Consider the following 15,879-nt stretch of genomic DNA (forward strand, 5'->3'; position numbering starts at 1 on the left):
GGGTTGTTCTCTATCATAAAGAGTCTTTTATGGTTTTCTAACTCATTATTTAGATTCTCCAAATTTTCTATATGTGTTAAGAATACATCTCTGTGTTCTTGTGTTAAACATTAGAAAAAAGCATTTAAATTTAAATGTATGATAGAATTTGGTTTAACAGTATCTTTAAATGCTAATCAAAAGAATATTCGATATTGAGTTTCTATATCCCTCTGAGAAAACATCCTCATTATTAATCTATAATCACCTTATTCTGAGGGCATGATATTAATCCCATCATAACAGAGTTCCAAAAAGGCCAGGCCTACAACCCTAAGTCCTTAGAAGCCTTAGTCCTACAGCTAGATGAGACCTCAGTGTTCAACATAGGACCAAACCCAGGGGGTAGTGACTTGAGAAATAGGCTCACAGGTACAAGACTAAATACCAGGTAAGAGGGGAGCAAGGGGATTATTATTAGACAAAAGGCCCAAACAAACCAAATGTCCAAACCAGCTATTCCCCAGTGTAAGAGTGGGCCAGCTACCACCAGGGTTTGGATCCTCATGGACAGAGTTGGGGCAGGGTAACCTCCCTAAAACATCCAAGAGTTGGTACATGCTGAGAGGTAAGTCCCAGTAAATGTTCTTGAAGAGTTCCAAGTAGCAAGCCAGGTAATCAAGATCAGTGCAGGTCCAGTGGAAAGAAAGCATGATCTAGAGCCAGTAAAGGAGGCAGGGTAGGCCTTGGGCAATGACCATATATGGAATTTGCCCATTTTTTGGCTGTTGTGTAGGGCTGGATAAAAGGTACAGGGTGAGAGTGGGAGAGACAGAAACAGAGAGACAGACTAACAGATTGACAGACTGTTTAGCTCCAAGTTGGAACTCTTAAAATGTTCGCTTCCTTTTCTTCCTCCCAACAAGAAGTCGCAGCACTCAAAAAAGAACATAAAAGGACACCTGGGTGGCTCAGTCAGTTGAGTATCTGACTCTTGATTTCAGCTCAGGTCATGATCTCATGATTTGTTGGATGGAGCCCCGCATCAGGCTCTGTGCTGACAGCTCAGAGCCTGCTTGGGATTCTCTCTCTCCCTCTCTCTCCCCAAGTAGATAATCTTTAAAAAACAAAACAAAACAGGGGCACATGGGTAGCTCAGTCAGTTGAGTGTCCAACTTCAGTTTAGGTCATGATCTCATGGTTCACGAGTTCGAGTCCCACATGGGGCTCACTGCTGTCAGCACAGAGCCAGCTTCAGTTCTTCTGTCCTCCTTTCTCTCTCTGCCCCTCCCCAGCTCACACTCTCTCTCCCTCAAAAATAAATAAACATTAAAAAAAAAAAAAAACAATAGAACATAAAGCTTTCCACCCCTGGATGCCACCGAGTAACCATCATTAAAGTCTCCCCTCCTACCACCATCATGTCTAAGTCAGAGGCTCCCAAAGAGCCTGAACAGCTGCAGAAGCTCTTTATCAGGGGTTTGAGCTTTGAAACAACCAATGAGAGTGTAAGGGGCTATTTTGAACAATGGGGAATGTTTATGGATTGTGTGGTAATCAGAGATCCAAACACCAAGCACTGCAGACCCTTTGAGTTTGTCACATACGCCACTGTGGTGGATGCAGCCACAAATGCAAGGCCACACAAAGTGGATGGAAGAGTTGTGGAACCAAAGAGGGCTGCCTCAAGAGAAGACTCTCAAAGACCTGGTGCCCACTTAATTGTGAAAAAGATTTTTGTTGGTGGTAATAGAGAAGACACCATCTTCTTAGATGGTGATGAAGAACACCATCTAAGAGATTATTTTGAATAGTATGTGAAAACTGAAGTGACTGACATCATGACTGACCAAGGCAGTGCCAAGAACAGTTTTGCTTTTGTAACATTTGATGACTATAACTCCGTAGACAAGATTGTCTTTCAAAAGTAACACACTTTGGGGCGCCTGGGTGGCTCAGTGGGTTAAGCATCCAACTCTTGATTTCAGCTCAGGTCATGATCTCATGGTTTGTGAGTTGGAGCCCTGTGTTAGGCTCTGCACTGACAGTGTGGAGCCTTCTTGGATTCTTTCTTTTTCCCTCTATATCTGCCCCTCCCCGACACTCACACATGCCCTCTCTCTCTCTCTCTCTCCTCTCCCACTCATGTGTGCTCTCTCTCTCAAAATATATATACCATACTGTGAATGGCCACAACTGCAAAGTAAGAAAAGCCCTATCTAAGCAAGAGGTGGCTAGTGCTTCATCCAGACAAAGAGGTTGAAGTGGTTCTGGAAACTTTGGTGGTGGTTGTGGAGGTAGTTTTGGTGGGAATGACAACTTTGGTCATGGAGGAAACTTCAGTGAGCTGGTGGCTTTAGTGGAAGTCCAGGTGGTGGTGGATATGGTGGCAGTGGAGACAGCTATAATGGATTTGGTAATGATGGAAGCAATGGAAACTATAATGATTTGGGCAATTATAACAATCAGTCTTCAAACTCTGGACCCTCGAAAGGAAGAAATTTTGGATGCAGAAGCTCTGGCCACTATGGCGGTGAAGGCCAATATTTTGCCAAACAATGAAACCAAGGTGGCTATGGTGGATCCAGCAGCAGCAGTAGCTATGGCAGTGGCAGAAGGTTTTAATTACTGCTAAGAAACAAAGCTTAGCAGGAGAGGGAAGCCAGAGAAGTGACAGGGAAGCTACAGGTTACCACAGATTTGTGAACTCAGCCAAGAACAGTGGTGGCAGGGCCTAGCTGCTGTATACAAAGAAGACATGTTTTAGACAATACTCATGCGTCCATACACATGGGCAAAAAACTCGAGGACTGTATTTGTGACTAAGTGTAAACAGATTATTTTAGTTTCTCTTCTGTAGAAAATGTAAAGTATTCCAACAAAGGGTTTTAATGTAGATTTTTTTTTTTGCACCCATGCTGTTGATTGTCAAATTGCCTCATCATGTGTCTTTAAAAAACACACAAAACATAAAATGTGGAACACTTCCTCCCTCACTTTGCCTAAAGGTCTATCATGACTTCATATCATTCTTACTATTCATTATTTCAAAGAGACAACTTTTTTTTTCTAAAATCAATCCAATGGGTTCGTCCTGACTCATCGTTCATAATCTGATCCTCAGTCCTTCCTTTTCTAGAGAAATGTTAGTTCCAAAGAACTCAAGGTCTCTTGCAGCCACTTTTACCAGTGATGAACCTTGCTTCATCCAAAAGTACCTCCCTCACCTGCCTCAGCCTTGGCATTGAAGCTTACCATGCATCCAACTGAACTTCAGGGCACTAGGTAGCTGAATAGCTAGTCTAACTTCGGTGAACTGCCCCTCCAGCTCCTTGTTCCAGAATTTCTTGGAAACTACCAGAAAAGTCCACTAGAGGTCACTTTACTGCCACATGCAATGGATAGGGAATTTCAGTTTCATTTCCCCCAAAATGGTTATGAAATGAAGTGTTGATGTTAAAGTTCTAAGAAAATATGAAAACAACTTGGGAATTACCATGTCTTTCCATGCCACAATGCAGAGTGCTCCCAGAATTTCAAACACAGGAGGCTGAAAGTGCTTATGGAAATTATAAAAAATTGAGAGGAAATCAGTTTATTGCTTCCTAAAAGCCACATTCATCACTTATTCCTTCATACTAGACCAGAACCCATATGACTCCACAAAGACACTAGAGCAGGCAGGGTTCCTAATTTGGAGATGGTATATTCTTAGGTATTGGAAGGTCTGTGAACCTCTAAAATTGTGTTTTTCTGAGGATAGAACAATCCTCAAAGAAGTTTAAGAGATGAAAGACTCAGAAATGGGAAGAGCTGCTTTTTTTTCACCAAAGAAAATTGAAAGAGAAATTTGGGCTCAGAAACCCCCTCCAACACTAAGATTTTCTCAGCCAGCCAGAGACAGATCAAGGAATTGATATTTGAGCCTCTGTCCTTTAGAAAGGACCTGAGTGGCAGCAACTGAAAGGCTAGCAAAACTTCAGCATTCCCCACCAAACTAAAAGGTACAGAATAAACGATAATTATGGTTAAGGCAGAATGCAACCTAAAAACAAAGAGAAGATAACATGAGAATGGCTCCCCAGGACCCAAAACCCCAGGCATTAGGGACAAATGGGTTAGAAAAAGGGGTGGAAACCCTCAGTGTGATGCAGATTTGTTTGAAGTGGAGTGACCAGCTACTAAATAGGGGAGTCCCCACAGATCAGCTCACCCCTCCCCCACAGCCCTATGTGAGCTCATAATACCTACCCTTCTGAAAGCAGTTGCCTCGTAGGGATTCAAACTGACCAAAATGGAAAGCTTTGGATGAGTGGAGCTGGGGTCTGCCATCGGTATAAAGTCTGAGAATTCAGAAAGTTCTGAAGTGTGGGCAGGCCTGAAAGAAAAGAGAATTCAGAGAACTGTGATTTATTTCTGTCCCATTAGGGATGGAAGATGCTTTGATACATACTTAAACCATCTCTGGGGAGTTTAGAGTTTAGGATATTTTGGAAAATAAAGGCTTTTGTTTTTGACTGTTACTCCTGATCCTTCCCATCTATTAATTAAATTTGACTTATTAACTTATTAGCAAAAATCCTGTCCATTTGAAGATGGTGCTAGGTATCCTTGTACCAAAATACTCTCCCTAATCCTCTGGGGAAATGACTATATTCACTTGTCTCAGCACTGGGCTTCTTCAGAAATGGTCACGCTTATGGAAAGTTTTATACTATGTCTTAAAAGCAATCTAACCGGAATCCTAGAATGGAATCATCTCAAAATAGAAGCATAGTCTAATTTTGTAGCAGTATGCCATCCGTATAGTCCTAAAGATACTAAACAGGCTCTTTTTAAATCAAAGGATCAAACAGGCACCTCTGTGTACAAGCACTTAGGAAAAAATGAGCCAAATTTATATTTTCAAGCCAATAACATCCAGTAGACTACACAAACAAGTAGAAACAAAACCAAGATATACTGCAAGACTGATTCCAACTCCAAACAAATTCTGTGACCTTCTCAGGTCTCTTACCTTGCTACCACAGATATTCCACTTGATCTGATATTTAGCATATTAATTACAATGTAAAGTGTAAGGATTCAAAGTCCAGGCATTAATCCCTTGGAAACCCTAAGATCTAAGTGCCAATGTAGCTATTTTCTAGTTTTGTGATTTTGAAATTATTTAACTTCAGTTTCCTTATCTGTAAAATAGAAATAATAAGATCTACTTTGTAAGGATTAGGAAAGGAGGTGTGTGTGTGTACTTGAGTTATCCCAGCCTCCTCTCAGATGACAGGGTAAGCCAAAATACAATGTACTCTACAGAAAACACTTGGAGAAACAAAAGTCTCGTATAAAGAACACTAACTGATAAATCCATAATAATACAGAGCATACTGAGGGTTCACTTCTGCCATCACACATAATAAAAATAGACTAAAATTTGTTGCAGATCTATTAAAATTGTTCTTTCAATCATTTGTAGGACAAATAAAAAGCTACCAGAAGACTTGTTTCTACTCAACATCAGAAAAAGTTACCAACAGCAGTCCTAAAACAGAAGGGCTGCCTCTGGAAACTGTGAGTCCTTTGTTACTAGAATCATAGGACAAGGGAAGATGATGGGAGGGAAATGAGGAAGGCACTCAAAGATGTCCAGATGTCAACCACTTGGCTGGACTTTATCAGGTCTCTTCCAAAGCTGAAAACTTTTTTTTTTTTAACTTTGATTTTTTACTTTTGATTTAAGATATATTTAAAACGTCAGATTCTCTTTTTTTCATGGTTTACATACTATTGAATTCAAATTATTTGCATTTTATTTAAAATTATTTTTTAAATTTAAATCCAAATTAGTTAACAGATAGTGTAACAATGATTTCAGGAATAGAATTTAGTGATTCACCCTTACCTACATGTTGCACCCAGTGCTCATTCCAACAAGTATCCTGCTTAATGCCCCTTGCCCATTTAGCCCATCCCCACACCTAACACCCCACCAGCAACCCTCAGTTTGTTCTCTGTATTAAGGGTCTCTTATGGTTTGTCTCCCTTTCTGTTTTTATATTATTTTTGCTTCCCTTCTCTTATGTCCATCTCTTTTGTATCTTAAATTCCACATGAGCGAAATCATGATATTGGTGTTTTTCTGACTGACCTATTTTACTTAGCATAATATACTCTAGTTCCATCCACCTTGTTGCAAGATTTCATTCTTTTTGATCACCAAGTAATAACCGTTGTATATATATACCACATTTTCTTTATCCATTCATTCATCAATGGACATTTGGGCTCTTTCCATACTTTGGTTATTGTCGATAGTGCTGCTGTAAACACTGGGGTGTGTGTGCCCCTTTGAATCAGTACTCCTGTATCCTTTGGATACCTAGTAGTGCAATTGCTGGGTCATATGGTAGTTCTATTTTTAATTTTTTGAGGAACTTCCATACTGTTTTCCAGAGTGGCTGCACCAGTGTGCATTCCCACTGCAGTGCAAAAGGATTCCTCTTTCTCCTCATCCTCTCCAATATCTGTTGTTGCCTGAGTTGTTAATGTTAGCCATTCTGACAGGCGTGAGGTTGTATCTCATTGTGGTTTTGATTTGTATTTCCCTGGTGATGAGAGATGTGGAGCATTTTTTCATGTGTCTGTTAACCATCTGCATGTCTTCCTAGGAGAAGTGTCTATTTATGTCTTTTGCCCATTTCTTCACCAGATTATTTGTTTTTTGGGTGTTGAGTTTGATAAGTTCTTTATAGATTTTGGATACTAACCCTTTATCTGATATGTCATTTGCAAATATCTTCTCCCATTCCATCGGTTGCCTTTTAGTTTTGCTGATTGTTTCCTTCACTGTACAGAAGCTTTTTATCTTGATGAGGTCCCAATAGTTCATTTTTGCTTTTGCCTTGCCTGTGGAATCATGTCAGGTAAGAAGTTGGTGTGGCCGAGGTCAAAGAAGTTGTTGCCTGTTTTCTTCTGTAGGATTTTGATGGCTTCCTGTCTTATGTTTACTTATGAAACTGGACCACCTTCTTACACCATTTGAATTTATTTTTGTGTATGGTGTAAGAAGGTGGTCCAGTTTCATTCTTCTACATGTTGCTCTCCAGTTTTCCCAACACATTTGCTGAAGAGTCTATCTTTTGTCCATTGCATATTCTTTTTTGCTTTGTCAAAGATTAGTTGGCCATATGTTTGTGGGTCCATTTCTAGGTTCTCTCTTCTGTTCCATTGATGTATGTGTCTGCTTTTGTGCCAATACCATACTGTCTTGATGATTACAGCTTTGTAATACAGCTTGAAGCCTGGAATTGTGATGCCTCCAGCTTTGGTTTTCTTTTTCAGGATTGCTTTGGCTATTCGAGGTCTTTTGTGGTTCCATACAAATTTTAGGATTGTTTGTTCTAGCTCGTGAAGAATGCTGGTGTTATTTTTTAGGGATTGCACTGAATATGTAGATTGCTTTGGATAGTATCAACATTTTAACAATATTTTTCCAAACGATGAGCATGGAATGTTTTTCTATTTTGGGGGGGTCTTCTTCAATTTCTTTCATAAGCTTTCTATAGTTTTCAGTGTATAGATTTTTCACCTCTTTGATTAGGTTCATTCCTAGGTACTTTATGGTTTTTGGTATGAAAACTGTTTGCTAGAGAATTACAGAAGGATATTCTATACCAAAACTACACTCATGGGGCACCTGGCTGGCTCAGTTGGTAGAGTGTGTGACTCTTGATCTCCAGGTAGTGTGTTCAAGCCTCACTTTGGGCATAGACTTTACTTAAAAACAAAACAAAAACAAAAATTATACTCTTGATCTACATTACTACTCTTGCTCAACTTTCCAAAAAAGCATCTTCCTACAGTGGTTGCACTAACTGAAGAAAAAATGTTCACATTTTCTGCTTCTTTGCAATTACAGTAAAACTTTGGTTTGTGAGCATAGTTTAGTTTTGGAAACATGCTTGCAATCCAAAGCACTTGCATATCAAAGCAAATTTCAAGAACCATTGGCCCACTGTGATCATGTGACATTCAGCATCACATACTACTTGCATTGCAAGACATCACTCATTTATCAAGTTAAAATTTATTACAAATATTTGCTCATTTTAAGAAACACTTGCAGAACAAGTTATTCCAATCCAAAGTTTAATCCAAAGTCCTGTATTCCTAAAAACACTCATTCACAGGAGCTAGAAACCTAGCTCTAGGACACAGTGGCTTAAAAATCAAAAGCTATAGGAGGGCCTGGCTGGATCAATCAATGGAACGTGTGACTCTCAAACTGAGGTTGGAGCCCTACATTGGGTGTAGACAGTACTAAAAAAATAAACTTAAAAAAAAATAAGTGAAATAAAATGTTTTTAAAAAGCAAAAGCTACACTAATGACATAAAAAAAGAATTTTATAGCATTGTTCAGCTTGTTCAGAAATGAAACAAACTTTTATGTATATATTTGAATTCAATTCTCTAGTTTATCTTCCTAATGAAATACTCACCTGTTTTCCTAAGAATTGTAAGAAAAACAAAAATATTATCAGAGCATCTGAAGGCTTTTAACATTAAAGTAAGTTATAAGCCACCAAATAGATGTTGTGTGTGGCATACCTAAAAGCAGACCCGAAGTTGAGAGCTGCCAGTTGTCTCAGTGTATGTATAGACCAAAGCACCGTACATAGTAGAAGTATACATAGGAATCTCTGGAGTCTTCCTGGATTCAAATCCTGGTGTTGCTACCTGTTAACTACATGACCTAAAACAAGTTACTTGATCTCCATACCTCAGTGTCTTCATTTCTAAATGGGAATAACAGTATATACTTCATGGGCTTAGTGTGAGGATTAAATGACAAAATACTTACAAAGCTGCATGAATAGTCCCTGGGCATAAAAGTGAGTGTTTATGAAATAATAGGTACCATTAACACAATAGCTCCCACTGGATAGGTGATAGACTTGTTAAATATTTTTAAATGAAATTTGTTTATAAAAACAATATATGCTTATTGTAGAATGTGGAAATGACTACAAAGAATTTAAAAAGGATATTAATCACCCATAATCCTAACAATTAAAGAAAGGACTATTACATTTGGCATATTCCTTCTAAATATTTTTTCTTGTATATTTTTCCATGGTTGAGGATCTTATGTTCACAGTCTGGTAGACTGAGGAATAGGTTTAGAGCTGCACCTTCTTCAGTGTCATAGGTGAGATGACAGATACCATGAAAAACTATATTTTCCTCTTTTTCATTATCTTTTTTTTCCCAGGACTTTACTATCTACATAGTAAAGACATAGCCCTGTAATCCCTGGCTACTTTTTTTTTTTTTTTTTTTAAGGTTTTATTGGTAAGTAATCTCTACATCCAACATGGGGCTCAAACAACCACAAGATCAAAAGTTACATGCTCTAGTTCTACCAACTGAGCCAGCCAGGTGCCCCTCCCTGGCTTCTTAATGCGAACTTTCTCACTTTCAAATGTAAGCACCTCAGGAGGTGAGGTACCCACTTCTGTAACCCAAACTTCTCTTCTCCCTTTTTCTCCAATGCCAGACTGGCCCTGAAGAATTCCTCCCCTGGACTGTGTGGAGACAGATGTTTAGAAATGGAGTTTCTTCCCACCATGATTTCCTTTAACATTTTTTAACTATAAAAATTACATAAAGTGGGGCACCTGAGTGACTCAGTTAAGCATCCGACTTTTTTTTTTTAATGTTTTATTTATTTTTGAGACAGAGAGAGAGCATGAACGGGGGAGGGTCAGAGAGAGAGGGAGACACAGAATCTGAAGCAGGCTCCAGGCTCTGAGCTATCAGCACAGAGCCCGACGCAGGGCTCAAACTCACGGACCGTGAGATCATGACATGAGCCGAAGTCGGACGCTTAACCGACTGAGCCACCCAGGCGCCCCAAGCATCCGACTCTTGATTGCAGCGCAGGTCATGATCTCATGGTTCTTGAGTTCAAGCCCCACATCAGGGTTCTCTCTCTCCCTCCCTCTCTGTGTCCCTCTCCTACTCACACGTGTGCACTCTCTCTCTCTCAAAATAAATAAATAAACATTTTTTGAAAATTACACAAAAATTCATAGAAATAATTACCCATTTGTCCCTATATTAGATGTATAGCAAACAGCAGCGTCTGGCTGGCTCAGTCAGAAGGCCATGCAACTCTTGATCTCGAGGTCATGAGTTCAAGCCCCACATTTGGTATAGTGATTACTAAAAAAAATTAATAAACTTAAAAAAAATTTAAGAACAAATAAATAAAGATGTATGACCAATATAAGTTTAAATTGGATCATCAAGAAATTGATCTCTATTCTATAATAAGGCACAATGGTTGTCAGAGTTACAAATCATCATCTGCTACCATCTAATCTAGTATCTTTTTTTTTCAAGATTTTATTTTTGGGGTGCCTGGGTAGCTTAGTTGGTTAAACATCCAACTCTTGATTTCGGTTCAGGCCATGATCTCATGGCCATGAGATTGAGCCCCACATTGGGCTCTGTACTGGGAGTAGAGCCTGCTTAAGATTCTCTCTCTACCTCTCCCTTTGCCCCTCTGTGCCTTGCTTGTGTGCAAGTGTGTACTCTCTCAAAAAATATATGTATATATTTTTTATTTTTAAGTAATCTATATACCTAACATGAGACTCAGACTTAACAACCCTGAAATCAAGAGTTGAATGTTCTACCAACTGAGCCAGCCAGGCAACCCTCTAATCTAGTACTTTTAACTCTGTAGTTCATTCTTACTATAGCTATTGCTATCTTCAGCAACAAAATACATCACCATAATAAGGTACTATCACCACTATCAGCAAACACATACCATTTATCATGCACCTAAGTAATTGGCTACGTCTATTTTTACATATATTAGCTCATTCAATCCTCAAAACAACTCTGTGAGATCACCCATTTCACAGGTAAAGGGAATCTGAATGAAGGTCTGTTTTGACTCCAAAATCACTGAAATTTTTTTCTAATTAATACTCTGAAAATCCTTCCTGGTCACACCTAGTTCCAGAGTTTTGACACGATAACATTTCATAATACTCTAACACAATCTTTTTTTTTAATGTTTATTTATTTATTTAGAGGGGGGTTGGGGCACGGAGAGAGTCCCAAGCAGGCTCCACACCATCAGCACAGAGTCTGACTCAGGGCTCCATCCCACAACTGTGAGATCATGACCAAAGCCAAAATCAAGAGTCAGACACTTAACCAACTGAGCCACCCAGGTGCCCCTCTAATACAATCTTTTAGATTCATGCTAGAATATTAGACTTTTAGAGGGATAAAGACTTATAAAATACAACTGTGTCTGGGAAGGCAGTCCTCTTTGAAAGAGAATAGTTTCTGGGGGAAGAAAACATGAAGTGAGAAACACGGAAAAGATGCTTGTCCAACCAGCCAAATTAGCTAAATCAATCCTAGAAGCAGCTGATCACAGACAGTACAAGCACAGCTTCACCAAAAAAAAGTTGGCCTTGAAGTCCCATGTGCACTTGTTTTAGCAATCTCCTACTGACTCTTTGAGAGTCTTTGTAAATGTCACCTCCTTGTCAAATTTTCTGCTCCCCATCCTCATCCTCATCCCACCCCACATTCTCTCCACCATTTTCCCATAGCGCTTTGTAAATGCCTCTATTGTGACACTACATTGAATTTACCTATCCATACCTCAAGCCTGTGGGGGAAGGGGTTACCATATCTTATGTTTGTGTTCCCAGTGTACCACGTAGTGCCTGGAACACGTGGATGGAATGAAGGACTGATGAATGACTCAATGAATGAATGAAATGGAAAAGCAAAAATAGAACTAAAAGTTAGGAATAAAAAGAACAATGAGGGGGCACCTGGCTGGCTCAGTCCAAAGAGCATGTGACTCTCAATGTCAGGGTGTGAGCTCAAGCCCCATGTTGGGTGTACAGATTACTTAAATAAACGAACAAAAAAATAAATAAATACTTTTAAACAAAGCAATGAGTTTTCAATAACTAAGAAGTTTCTTTATTTAGTCATGCCCCTTCATTTTACAGAAGAAAAAACAAACTCGTGGGGCACCTGGGGTGGCTCAGTCGTTTAAAGTATCTGACTTCAGCTCAGGTCAGCCTGCTTTGGATTCTGTGTCTCCCTCTCTCTCTGCCCCTCCCCTCCTGCTCATACTCACTCTCTCTCTCTCTCTCTCTCTCTCTCTCAAAAATAAATAAAACATTAAAAATTATTTTAAAAAAAAGAAAGAAAAAACAAACTTGTTATTAGTTAAATGACTTGTCTAAACTAGTTACTATCAGGGGCACCTGGCTGGCTCAGTTGGTAGAGCATATGACTCTAGATTTTAGAGTCATGAGTTTGAGCCCATGTTGGGCATGGAGACTACTTAAAAAAACAATAACAACAACAACAAATTAGTTAATGTCAGAAGCAGGGCTAGAACACAACAGGTCTATTAACCTCAACTTTTTGTTTCCCTGATCTTTTCTCATCATTATAACACTGATCACACTGTATTGCCAGTCTTCCCCGGCACATCGAGCTCCTTGAAGGCAGTAACAATGTCTTATTGATCTCTAATCTATCCCTTGATTATAAATGCTGAAGGTAATGAATATAGTCCTTTGTGCCATAAAAATGACCTCAAAATCAGATATGTGGGTTTGCAATCCCCTTTAACACCACTTCTATACTAATTTCCACACTGTCGGAGATAATCTGAATGAATTTTAGTGAAACAGTGAAATAACCCTGAGCTTTAAAACCAAACACATCTGAGTTTAAAAAAATTTTTTTTTCAACGTTTATTTATTTTTGGGACAGAGAGAGACAGAATATGAACGGGGGAGGGGCAGAGAGAGAGGGAGACACAGAATCGGAAACAGGCTCCAGGTTCTGAGCCATCAGCCCAGAGCCTGACGCAGGGCTCGAACTCACAGACTGCGAGATCGTGACCTGGCTGAAATCGGACGCTTAACCGACTGCGCCACCCAGGCGCCCCGAACACACCTGAGTTTAAATGTCAGTTCTGAAATTTATTGTGATGTCAGGCATATTATTTAAAATTTCAGAGCTCAATTACTTCACCTGTAACCCAGATCAGAAAGGCTAAGAGGGCAGGTAATAACACCTATCCTGCAAACTAGCATATTATAGGTGTTCAATTAAAGGGTCGTTATGTTATTGTTGTTACTGTTAATTAACAAATTAGTGAATTCATTCATTACAACATGGAGCATTTTTTCAACTTCTCCCTGCATACCACCTGTCCTTTAAACCATTTCCAGGCAGATTCCTCTAGAAATTTTCTGAGTGATAACCGCTATTTCCTGACTTCACACAATACTGTGTGGCTAATACACAACTTTTAGCATTGGATTATAAATTCTATCTTGTGCTATTCTCTAATTTTTTATTATGCACATATCTCATTTTTCTCATCAAATTGTAAGGTTTTTGACAATGTAATGAGGGTAATATGTAATATGTAATAGGGTAGCACAGAGAGAATAGAAGCAGAGAATTGAGTATAGAGGCTAATTATAATAGTGCTGACAAGGAATGATAAGAATGAGAGCTGGGGCAGTGGCATTGAAAAGAGAAATAGGTCTTAGGGACACTTAAATGATAGAACTGGCAAGATTTGGTCCCTGATTCAATGTGATGGATAATGCTGGGTTGGGGAATAAAAGATGATCCTAAGGTATCTAAAATAAATGGTTGACTAGATGATGATTCTATTATCTAAAATAAGGAGTAAAATAAAAAGAAGAGATTGGAGACTGGGAGTGGGAGAAGAAAGGACAAAAGGTATTAAAGACATGTTAAATCTTTTGCAAGTAGGCACAAGTGGTCAATAAAAAGAGAGAGAAAAAGATCTAAAATACTGAAAACTCTTGGTTGGAGAAATTTCCTCAGGAAATAAAGCAGCTTCTGAACCTAAGATGTACAAGATATAAAAGAGACTGAGGTGGGGCAGAGAGGGTACAGAAGCAGGTTGTCCAGTGAGGCCCTGCAGGGCAGAAATAGTCCCAGATGGTAAATATTATAAGTAAAGAAATTTTTATTTGCCCTAAGGGAGAATTTTCTAAAAACATGAGGTTTCTGAGTCACCAAATCTTGGAGGAAACAACTGTCCTTTGGGATCCAGGGAGCTATGTATCCCATTGTATGACTCTGGACCAGTCATTTTGCCCCAGCTTCCACTGTCCTATCTGCAAATTTCAGACCAAAGCCATTATCCTTATTATTCAGATTCTAGTGCTTATTAGGACACTTCCTGTATCACTGAGTATAACCAAAGAAACAGATTCGTGACCATCAACGCATTTCACATAAAATGCAGATGGAGTAAATAAGGATACAGCTCAGATCAGGAAGATGAGTAAAGTTTTAATTATGAACCAGTTGATCCCTACACCCATCCTACAATGAGTAGCTTAGAAAGCACATACATTTCTGGGGCGCCTGGGTGGTGCAGTCGGTTAAGCGGCCTACTTCAGCCAGGTCACGATCTCACGGTCCGTGAGTTCGAGCCCCACATCAGGCTCTGGGCTGATGGCTCAGAGCCTGGAGCCTGTTTCCGATTCTGTGTCTCCCTCTCTCTCTGCCCCTCCCCCTTTCATGCTCTGTCTCTCTCTGTCCCAAAAATAAATAAAAACATTGAAAAAAAATTAAAAAAAAAAAAAAGAAAGCAAATACATTTCTGTTTCTTCTTTGAGACTGTCTTATCTGTTTTTCTGTCCATTCTCCAAGGTCATGAGTTTACCTATTTATGAGTGAATACATTTTGGTAGAAGAGCTTCTATAATTATGATAGAATGACATCTCAGTTGATTTGGACACCTTTTTTTTTTTTTAACGTTTATTTATTTTTGAGACAGAGAGAGACAGAGCATGAACAGGGGAGGGTCAGAGAGAGAGGGAGACACAGAATCTGAAACGGGCTCCAGGCTCTGAGCTGTCAGCACAGAGCCCGACACGGGGCTCGAACTCACGGACCGCGAGATCGTGACCTGAGCCGAAGTCGGCCGCTCAACCGACTGAGCCACCCAGGCGCCCCGATTTGGACACCTTTAAATGTAGGTCAAATTAGCTTGGCAAGGAAGCAATCTAGCAAGAAATAAACTACAGGTAAAATTCTCTAAATCAATTTTTCTCATTATATTTATACAAATTCTTCTTGGAGATACTAACACTATCTTCTGTTTAATTTAGACAGTCAGGTTTAAGGACTTTTTTTGAAAAGTAGATAAGTTGAGAGGTGGGAAGTGCTTTAATAACTATCTCTCAAAAGAAATCACTTCCATGGTATCTATAAAGTACACTGCAGAGAACAATGGTATCTATAAGGTACGCATGCTGTGAAGAACAATGGCTGGTCATAGGAAGACTTGTTTTCTAATCCCAGGTCTGATCAATGCCGTGTGGCTTCAGACAAGTCACTTAATATCTTAATAATTTCCTCAGCTATATAATGATAAATATGAAGAAAGATAATGTGAAAATTCTTTGAGATATAAATTGTCTGCAGTGAAAGGCTTTATAACTAATGCACAATTCCTCCTTTCCTCAATCTATTTATATAGATATGAGGTCCTTAATATATCTTTGAGATAACTCATAATCCTCTCCTCCCTCCATTAGATTTGTTAATCAAACGATTGAAAGTATTTTGGTAGATGGGGTGCCTGGCTGGCTCAGTCGGTTGAGTGTCCGACTTTGGCTCAGGTCATGATCTCATGGCTCATGAGTTCAAGCCGTGCGTCGGGCTCTGTGCTGGCAGCTCAGAGCCTGGAGCCTGCATTGGATTCTGTGTTTCCCTCTCTCTGCCCCTCCCCGGTTCATGTTCATGCTCTCTCGCTCTCTCTCTCTCTCTCTCTCTCTCTCTCTCTCTC

General features: G+C 39.5%; 1 protein-coding gene and 1 pseudogene across 2 annotated transcripts in view; both read left to right on the plus strand.

The window, feature by feature from the left end:
* Positions 1-1,264: 1,264 nt before the first annotated feature.
* On the plus strand, positions 1,265-3,154 carry LOC121041045 (heterogeneous nuclear ribonucleoprotein A1-like; annotated as a pseudogene).
* Positions 3,155-5,447: 2,293 nt separating this feature from the next.
* USP44 (ubiquitin specific peptidase 44) overlaps positions 5,448-15,879 on the plus strand; it is a 54,714-nt gene continuing 44,282 nt past the window's right edge. The window contains exon 1 of one of the 2 annotated variants that reach the window (XM_040491173.1): positions 5,448-5,547. The gene's annotated coding sequence lies outside the window, so the exon portion shown is untranslated. The remainder of the gene's footprint in view (positions 5,548-15,879) is intronic. The other variant, XM_040491175.1, reaches the window with a different exon arrangement.

Source organism: Herpailurus yagouaroundi, unplaced genomic scaffold (assembly GCF_014898765.1).
Source record: "Herpailurus yagouaroundi ecotype Mexico unplaced genomic scaffold, PumYag 182, whole genome shotgun sequence".
Taxonomy (NCBI): domain Eukaryota; kingdom Metazoa; phylum Chordata; class Mammalia; order Carnivora; family Felidae; genus Herpailurus; species Herpailurus yagouaroundi.